Here is a 15,378-nt window from a genome sequence, read left to right on the forward strand (position 1 = left end):
TACATACCATAGATACTCGTACATAATGTTGCACCTGAAATATCGCAACATACATACATATACAAATATAGGCCTGTATGTAGTTACATAAGCAGTTAGATAACAGAATCTCAAAAGTAGCTAAGAAATTAAAAGCAAACGGCACAACTTTTGTATTATACACCGGAAATAGTTAAACATATACATTATATTATCATATAGGTATAACTCTAATTGGGTTAGAGGTCAAAAATAGCAATAACAATGTACGCATCAATATGTATAGTCTATATCGTGTGCTGTATGGAGTAAAGGAGGCGCGCTTCTGAACGGTTATTGTGTGCAAGACAACGCCATTCAGTAAATATTCTCAAGCACAAATTATTAGTTTAGCGTTAAAAAAAAATTTTAGTATTTTTATTATTTATTGAAAATTTAGATATTTTACGCAAAGTTTAGATATTTTACCCATAGGCTTCGGCTAGTTGGTTATGGAACTAGCCTAGCACCACTCATGATTAAAATGTGTCGTAACTACATACCAAGATACTGTTAATTACTTTCGATAGGCGATACATGACTGAAGTTTAAACAAAGGATTGATGTAACCGTTATGAAAAAGAATATAGAACACTAATTGGCTCTAACACGAGGAAAGTTATATGAAGCACAGTGTGAAATCTGATTTAATTTGCTATTTAAAGAAATGAAAACATATTTTTGACTTTCAAACGATGGAAAAACTTGTTATACATAGGTAAAAAAAAATCGCTGATAAAAACAGTGTCATACAAGTGTCTATTTCCAGATATTCTCTTTTGTTCTTCAAACGACACTTAGGTTAGTTTAGATAGCCATCGCCCAAAGTGACGAAGAGTTCACACTTGGACTGCTAGATACAAAACTTTGTGATAAGAACTTCTGTAGTTGTCTGTTACGATAAAGCGCCATAGACCGATGCCAAATCTGCTTTCCGCCATTTCACACAGATTAAATTGAGAGCCGAAGTATTGTAGCCTTTGACTTTATCGCATCTCTATGGAATCTTTATGTGGTTAAGGTTCTAGAAAAGACCACACTTGCAAAAAATCCGAGAGCGTTCAACGGGCAGTGCTCATCAGCATGTGTGACGCACTAAGGTCCACTCCAACCATGGCACTTAACGCCATCTTGCACATATTGCCCGCGGACATCGCCGGAAGTATGGGTTCCTAAAAGAACACGGGTCTGAGCACTTTGAAATTCTCGCTCACTTTGACCCTGTACAGAAGCTCTGGCGGCTTCTTCTCTACGCACATGACGGCGAGGGAGTTGTGAGTGGGAAGAAGCCGTTAGAGGAAAGGGGCAGTGAGCTTCTTCACGGATGGGTAAAAGCTTGGAGGAAAGGTTGGTGAAGAGTTCTAATACTCTCTATCAACTCTAGTTTCAGACTTCCTGACTATTGCAGTGTTTTCCAAGCCGAGATTACAGTCCTTAAGGCAGGCTCCTTCAGAGAAGTGACCATCCACTCAGATAGCAGAGCGGTAATACTAGCCTTGAACTCATTAACAGTGGGTTCAGGGCTGGTCGAAGACTGCCTAACTTCGCCTTAGAACCGCCATCGGTAGAATGCGCGTAGATCGGTGCTCCCGTATCCTCTTGTGTTCTACCACTAAATAGTTGGGCTTTGCGTGAGCTTAGTCAGCACTGTGATACAATCGGTTTAAGCGCAGTCGCAAAAGCTTTTTGGCCCAAGATCGACGGCAAGAGATATAGTGATCCTACCATGCGTCATCTGCAGAAGCTGTATGGAAGATAATAAGGTGGAAACAACTCAACGCTTTTTTCTTGACTGTCACGCGTTTGGGTGGTCAAGACTTAAACACTTGGGCGCACATAGCCTTGAGTTCAGTAGTTCCCGATCTGCAGCTGATGAGGTACTCAGCGAACCTTGTAATTTCATCAGTCTCGTAGTTTGCTACAATTCAGCTATGGCCCAGCACAAATCAGTCTAATCATGAAGTTAATCGATACCAGAGTTCAGGAGTCGATTCACTTTTTTGTGCTTACATAAAGTTTTGAATATATTTCCAGTTCAAACACTTTAAAAATAATAATCGTGAAGTGTTCTGGGCATAACTATTGAAAATATGACATACTATATTACATAGATACATAGTTTATCAAGTTCTACTGAGCGTTGATTTAGTTATAGAAATTTATTTATATCATTTATGCACTTCTAATGATTCCTCTGTGCAAACTTCAGTCATTTCGGGCGCAAGATCAATATTAGTTATATTAGTTAAAAAATTCAAAAGAAAGCAACACTTTTGTTTGTAAATTATATGGATTATATGGAAAAGTATATAAACAATGAAGCTAGCAAAACCAAAGATTACCAGTTAGACATACTATATAGTATAATGACAAAGCGTAGAACGAAAATGAAATCGGAAGTTACGAGTAAAAAAAATTAGCATGTATTTATGTAAGTACGGCGAACTGGCGATTCGGTGCTGCACTGCCAGCACTACCCCCACATGGCATCAATATCGCTTACATATCAAAAGTTGCACAAAAATCTTTCGGGTGTCATTGTGAAGTGCTGCTGGCGCACCGAAGCGCACGTTCGTCTCTCTAGGTTTAATAAAACAAACACAAAAACAAAAAAATCCTCAGTTCAATTATGTGTTTAGTTTAAGTTTGACGCCACAAGCCGACATTGCACCTGGACAATATTATCGCACATGTCTACATATCAATTAAAAAAGTTGACATGCTGCCGATTGAGTTCACAAAGTCGACGTGGCGGATAACGTTTCTTAAACATAAGACACAACCAAGGTAACGATACATATCAGAGTCGCATGGCTCGCCTGTTAAAATTACCACAGTGATATTAATTATTGCTATTTAGCCTGTAATATACATACATACATTTATAAAAAAAACATATACTTACATATATTATATATATATCTATACATATATAAATATAAATAAATATAATTATATAACTTTACTCGTGTGTAGTTTATATATCTCTTTGAAATTAAGCGATTATGTGACTATAGCATAATCAATGAATATCTACACTGGCATAAATATTTTTATTGCAATTATGCGCTAAACATTGTAGTTAATATTTATATGTATGCATATGCTAGACTTATGTAAGTGCGAATTATCATATACGTCTGCTATACATGCAAATATGTATGTAACGACTTACACCGTTATAAACACATGATTAATGTTAACTTTTCGATAGTGTTTATAATCAGGAACAAATAACTGTAAAAGTTCTTCAATTTTTATATTTAAACTGTATGAGTATGCATTAGTTACTTATATGTACTCATTAGTATGTAATTATATATGTATATGTAATATGTGTATATAGATATGTACATGTGTGCACATGAAGTGAGTGTCGAGATATATATTTTTTGGGAACAGCGTAAAAATAATTTGATTTATTTTTAAACAAAATAATAGAGTATTTATTTGTAATGAAAGCATCTTAGACCGCGTTTACACCCGAAGACTTTTCTGTTCATTAACGGGAGATTCTCGTTTACTGCTCGCTACTGCTTTCAACTCGAACCGACTCGAATCGGACATTTTTCTGCATTTTCTAAGCTTTATTTAAATTTAAATTATTAAATGAAATTCAATTTAAAAAATTTTAATTAAATTAAATTAATTAAATTTAATTTAATTTATATTCAATTTTAAATATAATTTTTGATTACATTTTAAAGATCTGTAGTAATCAGTGGTTCGTTTTGAAAATTTTTGGATACCCTTGATCTCGTAGTCGATTTCCAGGAGGGCTTCCGATAAAAGGTAAATAGACGTAAAGAAGATTTTTGCGCTTAATATCATCTCAAATACGAAAATAAAAAAAAAATATTTTTATGCACAGATGACGAAGGACAAGTCAAAATTTTTTATTTTGACAAAATGGGGGCTTTGAAAAACGTCCTTTTTTAATCTTATTCCTTCGATCACTATCTGATAAATATACCTTAAATGGTCGTATGATATTTTCCAGTCAATCGATTGAGATGATTCGAAGAAATTTTCGGCACTAACCTCGAAAACAGCGTTTTGAAAAAACATATTAAGGAACCGATTACGATAAATAAAAATATCTCCGAAAAAATTGGACGGATCAACTACACATTTTCAGAGATTATCCTTCGATACTTTCTTTGTATATATTGCACCAAATAAAAAACTCAATTTTTTTTTTTTTAAGGTATTAGTCACCATTTGAGATTTCTATTACGTTTTGGAAATTTATATTCATATTCGCATACTATGAGCAAAATATGATAAGATGATGATGAAACCCACATTTTCTCAATGCTGATTCGTGTAAAGTACATTTTCGAACAAGAACTCGTGGCCGAAAACGAGCGACTCATTGCTTTTTGTGCAAAAAAAAAATGATAAGATGATGACAAAACTCTCATTTTTTTGGAATTTAATATTCGCAAAGGCAACCATAAAAGGAATTGCAAAATGAAAAGGAATGCCGATAAGAGTAACGAATTTTTTCGAACAGGAACTTGCAGCATGTTGACCGCACACGAGCGAGCGCTATTGTGTTGCCTCGTCTCTCTTTCACAAACTGCCAGTTTGGACAACAAAAGTCTTCGTGTGTGAACGCAGTCTTAGCGAATAGTTTCAAATAATGATTTTGTTCGGTTACATAGCCTATAAGGGAAAGACTTTGATTTGATCAAGGACAACATTATTGCATATAAATTATTTATAATTTTAAATTTCGTTGGTCCGAAGATGACTTTGTTGCAAAAGCATTTTTAAACCGCTGTTTATTATCAGTTCCAGTGTTATTATATTTATGATTAGAAATTGTTACTTTTGTTGAAAAGTTATATTTTCACATCTCTAGTTCTCAAATTTTAATATTTTTTATACATATAAAAATTATAAAATTATTAACAAAAATTACAAAAAAAGTCTGTTCTTCAGCGTTCCGATCAATTTCATGCACAACAAAACAAAAAACACTGTAAAATTAGTTAAAAACGAAGTGCATAATAAATATAGCAGAAAATATAAAAATAATATTAATAAAATCTATATGTACATAAACAAAAAATATGAAAGAAGCATGCGATTTCATATTTACATACCTACCAATCAATTATTATTTGCTTGACTGTATGTACTGCACAGAAAACGCTGTGAATATTCGAGAGCAGCAGGCATAAATGTCGATGAAATTAGCAGGTGTACCTTAAATGTGAATTAATTAATATTAAATAGCTACATGTACTATGTACACACACACATACACACATGTGTCACCGCAACACATGTAAGAACAGTTATTAATAATATATTTGTACGCGTAAATAAAAAAGGAGTTTATCTAGTTAAAAAACCGTTAAAAGCAAACACGTTCCATTCGTTTCGTCTGCACTTTGACAGAACTACACAGATATTCCCCGTTCCCGTTCTATATACAAAACAAACACAACCTATACATAACCCAAGCGAGTGTATACGCACGCCAAATGCTTTACAAATAGTTATACAAACAAATATATATCTATAACGTTAATTGAAAGAAAAATTTTGTATTACACAAATATATATTGTGACGTCTAGTTGTCAATTTGAGGTAATTTGTCAATATTTTATAAACTCAACCTATTCAATTGTATCATATCTAAACTTCATCCCTGCCCGTATATTTCCGAAAAACACTACATATATACTATACATAAATATAAATATATATATAATATATTCTGATATACTCTTAATTGGATGAATTTTAAATTACAAAATGCTAAAACATTTACAAAGCGATTATATAATATACATATGTAAATACTTACCTACATATGTATGTATGTATGATTATATGTTGCGTCGCAGCAAAACGTTAAAACCGTAAACATATCAGATAATACGGCCATTTAAACAATTTTAGCGCTATATACAACACGTACATATATAAAATCCATGTATTGCAAGCAATAAGCTAAGTAAATACATAGACATTTAGGTATTCAGAGACGCATGTAACTACATTGACATATGTACGAAAAATGCTAGAAATACATACATATGTACTACAAGATATAATAATGTAATGCACACATTACATAACCTATTTTTAATCTGGTAATCTTTCTAAATGTGTTGTGTTTATTTCGAAAATTACTTTCCAAATCGGAAAATGCCTTAAAGTAAATATTATTATATTTATATAATACTTTAAATTAATTAATTAATTTTTTTTTCATAAATTATTTGTTTATTTAATTGTACCTAAGCATACATCACCACAATCAAGCAATTGTTGCAACACCATCAAATGAAAACTGCAAAGTTAGAGAGTCTTTTTGAGCTTGTTTTCTTTGCCGAACTAGTCGATTTTGCAGAGAAAGTGGAACAAATATATGAAAATATATATGCATATACTATACAGCCCTGAGCAGTCATCCTTTAGCATCCCTGCGCTTGACACGAATTTTAACAGACTCTGCGGCCTCGCTATCAATACTTTATCCATTGTTCCGTAGAGATCCAAAATACTTACAGCGTAGTCTTGCCAATGACAGACAAGTGCACAAGAGATGCTCCACTGTTTTCCTGGTGCGCTGCTCTGGACATTTCCTGCAGTCTTCTCAATCCGTCAGCTGCATTCTGCGAGCGTGTGTCGCCACCAGATAATGACTAATTAGTATTCCCAACATGTTCCTACAGTCTCTTCTACAGAGTGCCAATAGGAATTTTTTATACTTACGATCTACCGTTTTGCACATGACTTTTGCAGTTTTGCACCCTGTTAGCTCGTTCCATCGGGTTTTGTTTTTCTTTACTCTGCTTCTATCGAGATCGTCGTGTAGACAATGCATGAGTTTCCCAATGTTGATCACGTTTTCGGATGTTAGCCGTACACTATTCTTGGAAATCTCGTTCACTATTTTATTGCCCTCGATGTCGTTTTGACCTGACAGCCAGTGGAAGTAAAGTTAAATACTTGGTTCTGGCAACACTTCTGGCCAAAATGCGATACGTGGTTACTGTCTTGATTGTCTTGGCCGTCTACGTAAATGTTGACTTTGGAATTGCCAGCGGATGCATTAGAGGCCAACTGCGTGACTTTCACAATAGCAAAGACCTCAGCTTGACATGTACTGCAGTGGTCCGGCATTTTAAAAGGTTGCCTTATGCCCAACTCTGGATAGTATATTTTCGCACCAATTCCATCGTCCATTTTCGAGCCATACGTAAAAATATTTAGAGTGTTGCGCGTAGCTAACATACGTTTGCACTAGCCACCTTTTTCTACGTTTACTTTAAACCTTCTTTCCCAGTTGAAAACTTGGTTCATGTAGTTGGTGTTTTGCCAACCATCATTACCCAGCGAGCTATGCCCGAGGGTTCTATATTTAAATTCACCTGCAGGCAGTAGTCATCTCGAGAGGAGGTTATACGTGGCAGGTTTAGTACCAGTTCAAAAGCCGTTATTAGAGTTCTTCTTAAAGCTCCCATGACATTAAAGCACTGCTTCGCCGACGGACTCACTTTCTGAATAAACTTTTATGTTTTTTCACTTGTGTAATGCTAGGTTTGATAGGGTTAGGTTAAAAGTTTGATCCAAGAAGGATCTCTCTTGGACAGCTGGATCACAAGACACTTACAGATCGACAAAGTGCTTTGGGCCTGTTCCAAATTTGTTAAGACGGCTAATATTAGTAAATATACTGATAGTCGGTCAATATATACTTTTCGTAGTTATATTTTTCCAGACGAGTTCAAAGTTTTGCTGCAGATAACTTAGTCATTTCTGCTAGTGGAAAATTTTTGGGAAAGCTGCGGCGAGTAAACTATAGATTTTCGACATTTTTCAGTGCAGATTCATTGGAAATATTAGAGTTTGATATAATAAGTGTCAGAATGACTTCGGATTTTTGTAACAAGTAGCATTATTGCCTTAGTAGCCTCTGTGTTTTGATAGTCACTATTTCTGCTAGCATTATACATCGGGATGTTGAAAGGCTTGATTTTTAAAGTGTAGAGTTTGTATAATCCGTGGGTTACCAGTGGCAATTAGTAGGTGTTCAACTAGTATGCTGTATGATATTTGATTTAATTAAAAATTTTTGTTACAATTTCATTGATCTACACTCATTGTACAAATTAAGGACACAAACAACCTACTATCATATATACATACATATACATGTGTTACCTACATATATCATACATCATTAAGTAGAACATATTTACATGCAATTATATGAAAAATGTAAACGATTACAAAAACAAAAAACAAAAACAAAAAACAAAAACAAATCATGACAAAATCTCCCATCAAAATGTATCAATTAACAAAAGAACAGAACAAAAGTGAACAAACCGTTGAAGTGAATAATGTAAACACATGCAATTATATATAAATATTTCTGTATATTCCAAGTTTTTACATAATATGCAAAAATGTAGACTATGTGAAAATTAATTATAGCAAATTAATAAAAAATAAAAAATAGTGCAAAACTATAACCGTATCTAGTTATATACAAATTATTGTAATATGTTTAATAAAATGGATTTTTAAGTAAATAGAAGGAAGATATTAAATTTAAGATGACTTTATGTTGGATGTTCATGGAGTTTATATAAGTAAGTGTAAATACGATAATGTAAGGAAAATAAAAAAAAACTTAAGCATCTTCAACTAAGCGAAATTAAAAGCAACATAAAATATATTAATGAGGCATAAATAATATATATAAATACATATCACACATACTCACACTTGAAAGCAATATTTTGTATGTAAGGTAATGTGCATTATTCCAATGATATTTATTTATGAAGCAGACGTTTATTCAAAGTAATTAACCTAAATATTCTGGTAATGCATTCATACCTAGCAGATGCTTTTTTGCTATTTTTTCAGCAAACCAGTTTCAGCAAAGGCTAATTTTAGAACAAATTTTATATTTTTTTAAACGATTGGATTTTTTAGTTAAACCAACTTCGTTTCGCCACTTCTCTGCGGAGCTATATTTTGAACACTCTTCTGTTGCCAATAGTTGATATTTAGTATAACAACAAAATTTTTAGTGGATTACGTTAGAAGAGCTAATGTCATCACCTAAAATGCAAAAAAAACGTATCATCAAAAAAATCGCAATTGAGTTTTTTTATAGCTTATGATTCACTACAACCTATAGCTTACCTAAAAGCATAATATTTCAGATATAACCAATATATAACCAATATATAACCATTTTATAACCGAAACTCAAAGTTTGTTTTCAATATGAATATTTTTTATTATATCGTTTTTCCTTCGCCTGTAAACTTATGAAAAATGAAGTTACATTATTTTACGTTTTAGGTGACAATTTGTATTAATAAAATTTTTTTTAGTTCACCCACAAGATTTTTTTTTTAATTTTCGAAAAAAAAATTGCAAGCATTCCATAACCGATACATTACAAATCTCAGAGCTTAAAGTGATATGAAATATCATTTATAAAAACAAAAGAGTAAATCACTTATTTACTCGCCCATAACAGTTCCATATAGACATATGTGGTTTTTATATACGATTTCGCCAAAAAATAACAAAAATTAAAATGAAATAAAATATGCTTCCACAGCAAAAATTAACGACACTTCTGCAAAGATATAATGCATATTAATACAACTACAAATATCAGCAGAATATAAAAAATATAAATATTTAGCATATGTACATATGCATGTACATTTATACTACATGCCACATACTAGAAATGTCCTTAACATACCTAACGCCCATCACTCTCATATTGTATATGTACATGATATTAGAAAAAAAAATTAAAGAAAAAAATATAAATTATAGAAAATCATATAAATAATTGTAATTAACCAGTTTTAGCTTAAGTATATAAAGTAAATTAAGAAAATACAAGTTTATCTTAGCAAATGTGCCGGCAAAGTGTAATATTGAGTAATAAATGTATTAAAATTATTTAAAATAAAAACGAAAAATAAATTTAGTCATGCATAAAAGGAGGTTTAATAGCAGAAACTAATATTTAGTTAGTAGCAAATATTTAAATAAAAAAATATTATAATTAAAAACACATAAAACTAAAAATAAAAATATTATAAAAATTATTCTAATTAAAAAAGAAATAACTCGTAAAAACATATGGTTTTTGAATAAATTAAAGCTGTCAATATTTTTCCCGATTTTTTTCGCCTGATAAACATTGGTCTAAACATTGTTTGGAATTGTAGGAGGCATTTTTTGCTGCGCAAACATGTGGGTATTCATAGCGGTAGCTTAAAATGACAAAGAAATTGGTAATGGTTATCATAACGGTTATCGGAACGGTTACCATAACGGTTCTTTTAACGGTTATTGTAACGGTTATTGTAACGGTTAATTGTAATGGCTACCGAAATAAGCGCTACTTAGTGTAATGTGATTTAGACAAAGTATTTTTATTTCATTTACGCAATGATTTTCGATATTCAGCGTGTTGAATATTATGATTTTTATTTTATTTGCGAAACGATTTTCGATATTCAGCGTGTTGATTAACATATCAATTGACGAAAGTTATTATGGGATCCATAACTGAATGTATTTTATAGCAATCGAAACATATACACGAGATCGTCACTGCACATTGGATTAACTTGCCGATTCACAACATTTTAGGAAGTGTTTTTTTTTTCAAAACTTTTCGCCCTTCTTCGTTTATTATCATCTTATATTTCTTCTTGTTTTAGTAGGACTTGATTTGAGGAAATTACCATTTTCTGAGTGTTATAAACTGTTAGCTTTTAAAAATCGTTGTTTAACAAAATATGTGTGTGTTCTTTTGCTATGCCACTCGGTAAACTGGAAAATTATGTCCTAAATACTGTCGAATGGCATTCATGAACTGAAACCTGCTTTTTATACTCCAACACTAAAAAATATCTAGTAAATACAATTTTCGAAAAAAATAAAAAAAGTAAATACAATTTTGGAAAAAATCGAAGTAATTACTATTTTGAAAAAAAAATTAAAAATTGTATTTACATACAAGATTTCAAAAAAACACGTTGCGTTGTCTTCGCTCTTAATCAACACATTTAGGAAAATATTAAATATTTAATAGATCATTTACAAAACTATGAAAAATCGTATATTGCTTATTAATATAATTAGTTCGAACTATATATTATATATATTTGACATTAAATTTCTAGTTGAAGATTCATAACCTGTGTGTATACTATACGATTTTATATTTTCAATAAATTACACTAGTTAAATGCAAACAAAACTTTAATCAAGCAAATATAATTAATGAAAAAAAAACAAAAATAAAACAAAAAAATATCATAAAATAAAATCTAAGTATTTGGACTTAAGTGTTGATGTGTTTGTAATTTATTGCGCAAAAACTATGAAAAACAAATTACATTTACTTAATTTGTTGTAAATTAAAACCTACATACATATGTAAGTAAAAGAACAGTTGTATTGCAATTTTCAATTAAAACAAATAATATAAAAAATGTTACAAATATGCACATTTGCAAAGGCATACAGATAAATATAATAAAATAAGGTCGGACTTGCAATAGGAAATATTAATAATACACCATTTGAAGTTATGACTAAAATATAAATCATGATTACATGATTAATTACAATACATACACACATACATATGTATTTGTGAACATAAACGAATTAACCGTAATTTTATCAAGCTGTAATTAATGTACCATACACTGCAAACCATAAATCATGTGAAGGGTATCAACAACACACAAATATTTGCATATAAAATGTTAACTAACAAATCATGCAAAAGCAAATTTTATTTACAAATTCATTATAATTTAATAATGGCATTTAAGTATTTGGTAGCAAGCAAATACTTATGAACACAAAAATATGGAAGCATTCACACATGAACACATACTCACATATTACGTATAACTGAATTCTTATAATTAAATATTATTATACATATAATCCATATTTAATATAATGCAAATGTTAAAGTGCAACAATGTTCAATGAGAAGTTCTGTAACGCGTGGCAGGCTTTCCAAACTATTAAGAAATACAAAAACAAAATCATGGTATAAAACATATAGAATATGCCCACAGATACGATGGATTATATAAACTCTGTAATTATATGATATCGTAAAAAGCAGCTGCAACAAATGGAGTAAACATACTATTAAAATATAATTGTTAATCAAAAACAAAAAAAAAATATGTGTCAGAGTTTTATTTTATAGTCAAAATACTTTTTCATTAAGACTTACCGATCTAAACGGGGTTAGATCTGCAAAATAACAACTCCGGGTCAATTCCAGTGCGTAGAACACACAAAAGCTTGTGGGACTTAAAAATACTTTTTCATCTACTGTAACTGTAACATGAACATAATAAAACCTGATAGAAGATTAAAATTGCCGTCATCGATTCACTATTTCTACTCGTTAGCCTTGTTGCTCAATGGGAAGCAAATAGTTATATGCAACAATGGTAACAAAGTTAGTTGGTGATACAAGAGGGAGGATGCATTAATGAGGTTTTAATACTCTCATTAATGACCTATAACCCTTTACTTCAATGTTACCAAGTTTTATTTTACAGATTTGAGAGCTACTACGAGTATTGGGAATGGTTCAAATAAGAACTCACTGCTATAAATGAAATTACAAAGATTTTTTGATTGATTTTAGAAATTGGAGACTTGAAAATGTTTCTAGAAATTATAAGATGTAGCCGCTTGAAATCAAGAGGTTACGACAACGCTATTTAGTGCGGAAGAGACATTTCTCCACCAAAGAATGCTACATGAACTCTTATATTGGGTTGTCAAAAAAGTCTTGCGGTATTTTTATTGATTTTTTTTATTGAAATTGAAATGAATTTTTGATGACTCACACCCAGCTCGTGACCGATGTAGCATCGCTGCTACTACGCCGGTCTCTTTCGACCAATTCAGCGATTTTATCGCAATTTTCGACGACAGGCCTTCCGGAGCGAGGCGCATCTTCGACCACCTCTACACCAGAATGAAAACGTTGAAACCATCGTTGTGCGGTGGAAATGGAAACTGTATCGGGTCCATAAACTGCACAAATTTTATTGGCGGCTTGAGATGCTTTTTTGCCTTTATCGTAGTATACTGTAAAATATGCCGTATTTTCTCTTTATTTTGCTCCATGTTTGCGACGCTATAACTCACGAACGACTTAAAAGAAACGACAATCAATCAAACATGTGTTAGCGCGTGAAATTAGCTTTCCAAAAAGGTATAGCATGACCCGATGCGACGACGATAAAACTAGAACCACGCGCTTTCAACGCCAACTAGCGAAAATACCGCAAGACTTTTTTGACAACCCAATACATGATGAACAATTACGCACGTGTGAAAAGTCGTTTATTTAAACTGCTGGTATCGTTTGTTCGATTCGCTACTCTCCAACGACTTTCAATGTCAATTTGTTTTTAATATGACTTAGTTCCAGGAGTTCCTTCTAGCGTAACCAATATAAGGCTTACAATGGTCTTGCATGTCACAAGTGTGAGGAGCAGTCGCAATTTGGACCGAAATTAATAACACTACTAAACAAATCTGAAGGAAAAGTTTGCTACAGATGAGCTAAGAGATATCTTGTTAAGGTGTAGTAATTACGAATTTGAGTTCAAAATTTTGAATCACGTATAGCACTTTTTGATATTTATGTAAAGGCTTGTGGTTGGACCGCTACACCTCTTGACTATCCTATATAAAATCCTACGAGATAGGAAATTTTTACTATAGCTTTGTGTTTTAGCAAGAAACAGTCTCTAACATCACAGTCTATATACTAGTGTAATTACTGTAATCTGTTTTTTCTCCAAATTATGACAAAAAAACCCGCATATTTATTATGAAACAAGGTTTTAGAAAAATAATACCTACTTACAAAAGTAATACAACGGGTGATTCATTACGAGGTTCCCAACTTTTTCAAAGGAAAGACACAGAAACTTCAAATTTAATGGGGAATCTTTATTATCATTCGAAAGAACATTCTTTGGCATTTATGTACCCTTTCAATTGTTGGCCGCAACTACGTTTCATATGGTCCATCCGTTCAATCTAATTTTCGATGACTCGTTCGAGCATTTTGACTGGTAAATGAGGAATGACACGAGTGATGTTTTACTACAGGGTTCGAAGTTGGATTGTCTTTAGACTTTACATGGTTACGTTCTCACCAGCATCATTTTTGAAGAAACATGGACCAATGATTCCACCAGCCCTCAAACTACACCAAACCGTTGTTTTTTCTGGATAAAATGGCAGCTCTTGAATCTTTTCAGGTTATTCTTCGTCCCACATGAGGCAATTCTGCTTGCTTACATACCTATTAAGCCATAAATGGGTATAATCGGTGAACGAAATAACGTCGGCTTCAGCACTTGCACAAGCTGTGTTCGACTCTCCACGGTCTTCGTGTTATTCTCGGCTACGGATGCTATATTTTCTTCACTGCGGCTGGACATGATCGACTCGGTCGAGTATTATCCAATAATTAATGCTAAGTCTCAAGATGGGTGATGGTGTTGCGAATAGTACGCTCAGTAGGCCTATTATATTGACCATAAGTTTAGCAAAGCGCGAGAAACACATTCTTTAAAGAACGTAAATTTTCGTAATAAAGTTGAATGATTTGTAAACGTTGTTCAGGAATAAGTCTTTCCATCATGAAATGCCAAACAATACTGAACAAAAAGAACATAACATCTTGACACGACTCGTGCGTGATCTGTAAAATAAGGCTTTTGAAAAAAGTACCTATACTTGGATCGTCCATTATATTGAAGAAATACCACCGCACGCACAACTTAAAATTATGTATTAAAGTTGATAAACCTAGATAATCTTTTTTTTCAGAATATTAAAACACTAGAAGAAATATTGCTATCAAATTTATTAAATCAGGTTTGCCATTTCTAACAACATTAAAAAAACAGAATTTTCAATTGAATTAATTCGTAACATTTCGCCGCTGGGGGCATATGAAAAAAACTTCTCTACTTAAAATAAGAAAGTACGTCCGCATGTGCAATAATTTGTGTAAAGTGAACTCCGGAACTCATACAGGTATACAATTTATACACACATACATACATGCACATATGTATAAAGTTACGTCTATTCGCATGCCAAAAATGATGATGAATTGTGCTGAACGAGTCCAGCAAATACAAATTGCATCCGTTGTGAAAGATCAAAAATGAAATAAGTAGCGGAAATTGGAAAAATCAACATTACAAATTAATACGCATACAATGGTAAAAAAAGCAACAGCGAAAACAAACAAAGATAAATATTGCAAT

The 15,378-nt window shown here is 32.2% G+C and overlaps 1 protein-coding gene across 1 annotated transcript in view; it reads left to right on the forward strand.

Moving 5' to 3' along the window:
- LOC105222102 (choline O-acetyltransferase) overlaps positions 1 to 15,378 on the forward strand; it is a 79,030-nt gene that overhangs the window by 27,931 nt on the left and 35,721 nt on the right. The window lies entirely within an intron of this gene.

This window comes from Bactrocera dorsalis, chromosome 2 (genome assembly GCF_023373825.1).
Source record: "Bactrocera dorsalis isolate Fly_Bdor chromosome 2, ASM2337382v1, whole genome shotgun sequence".
Lineage (NCBI taxonomy): Eukaryota > Metazoa > Arthropoda > Insecta > Diptera > Tephritidae > Bactrocera > Bactrocera dorsalis.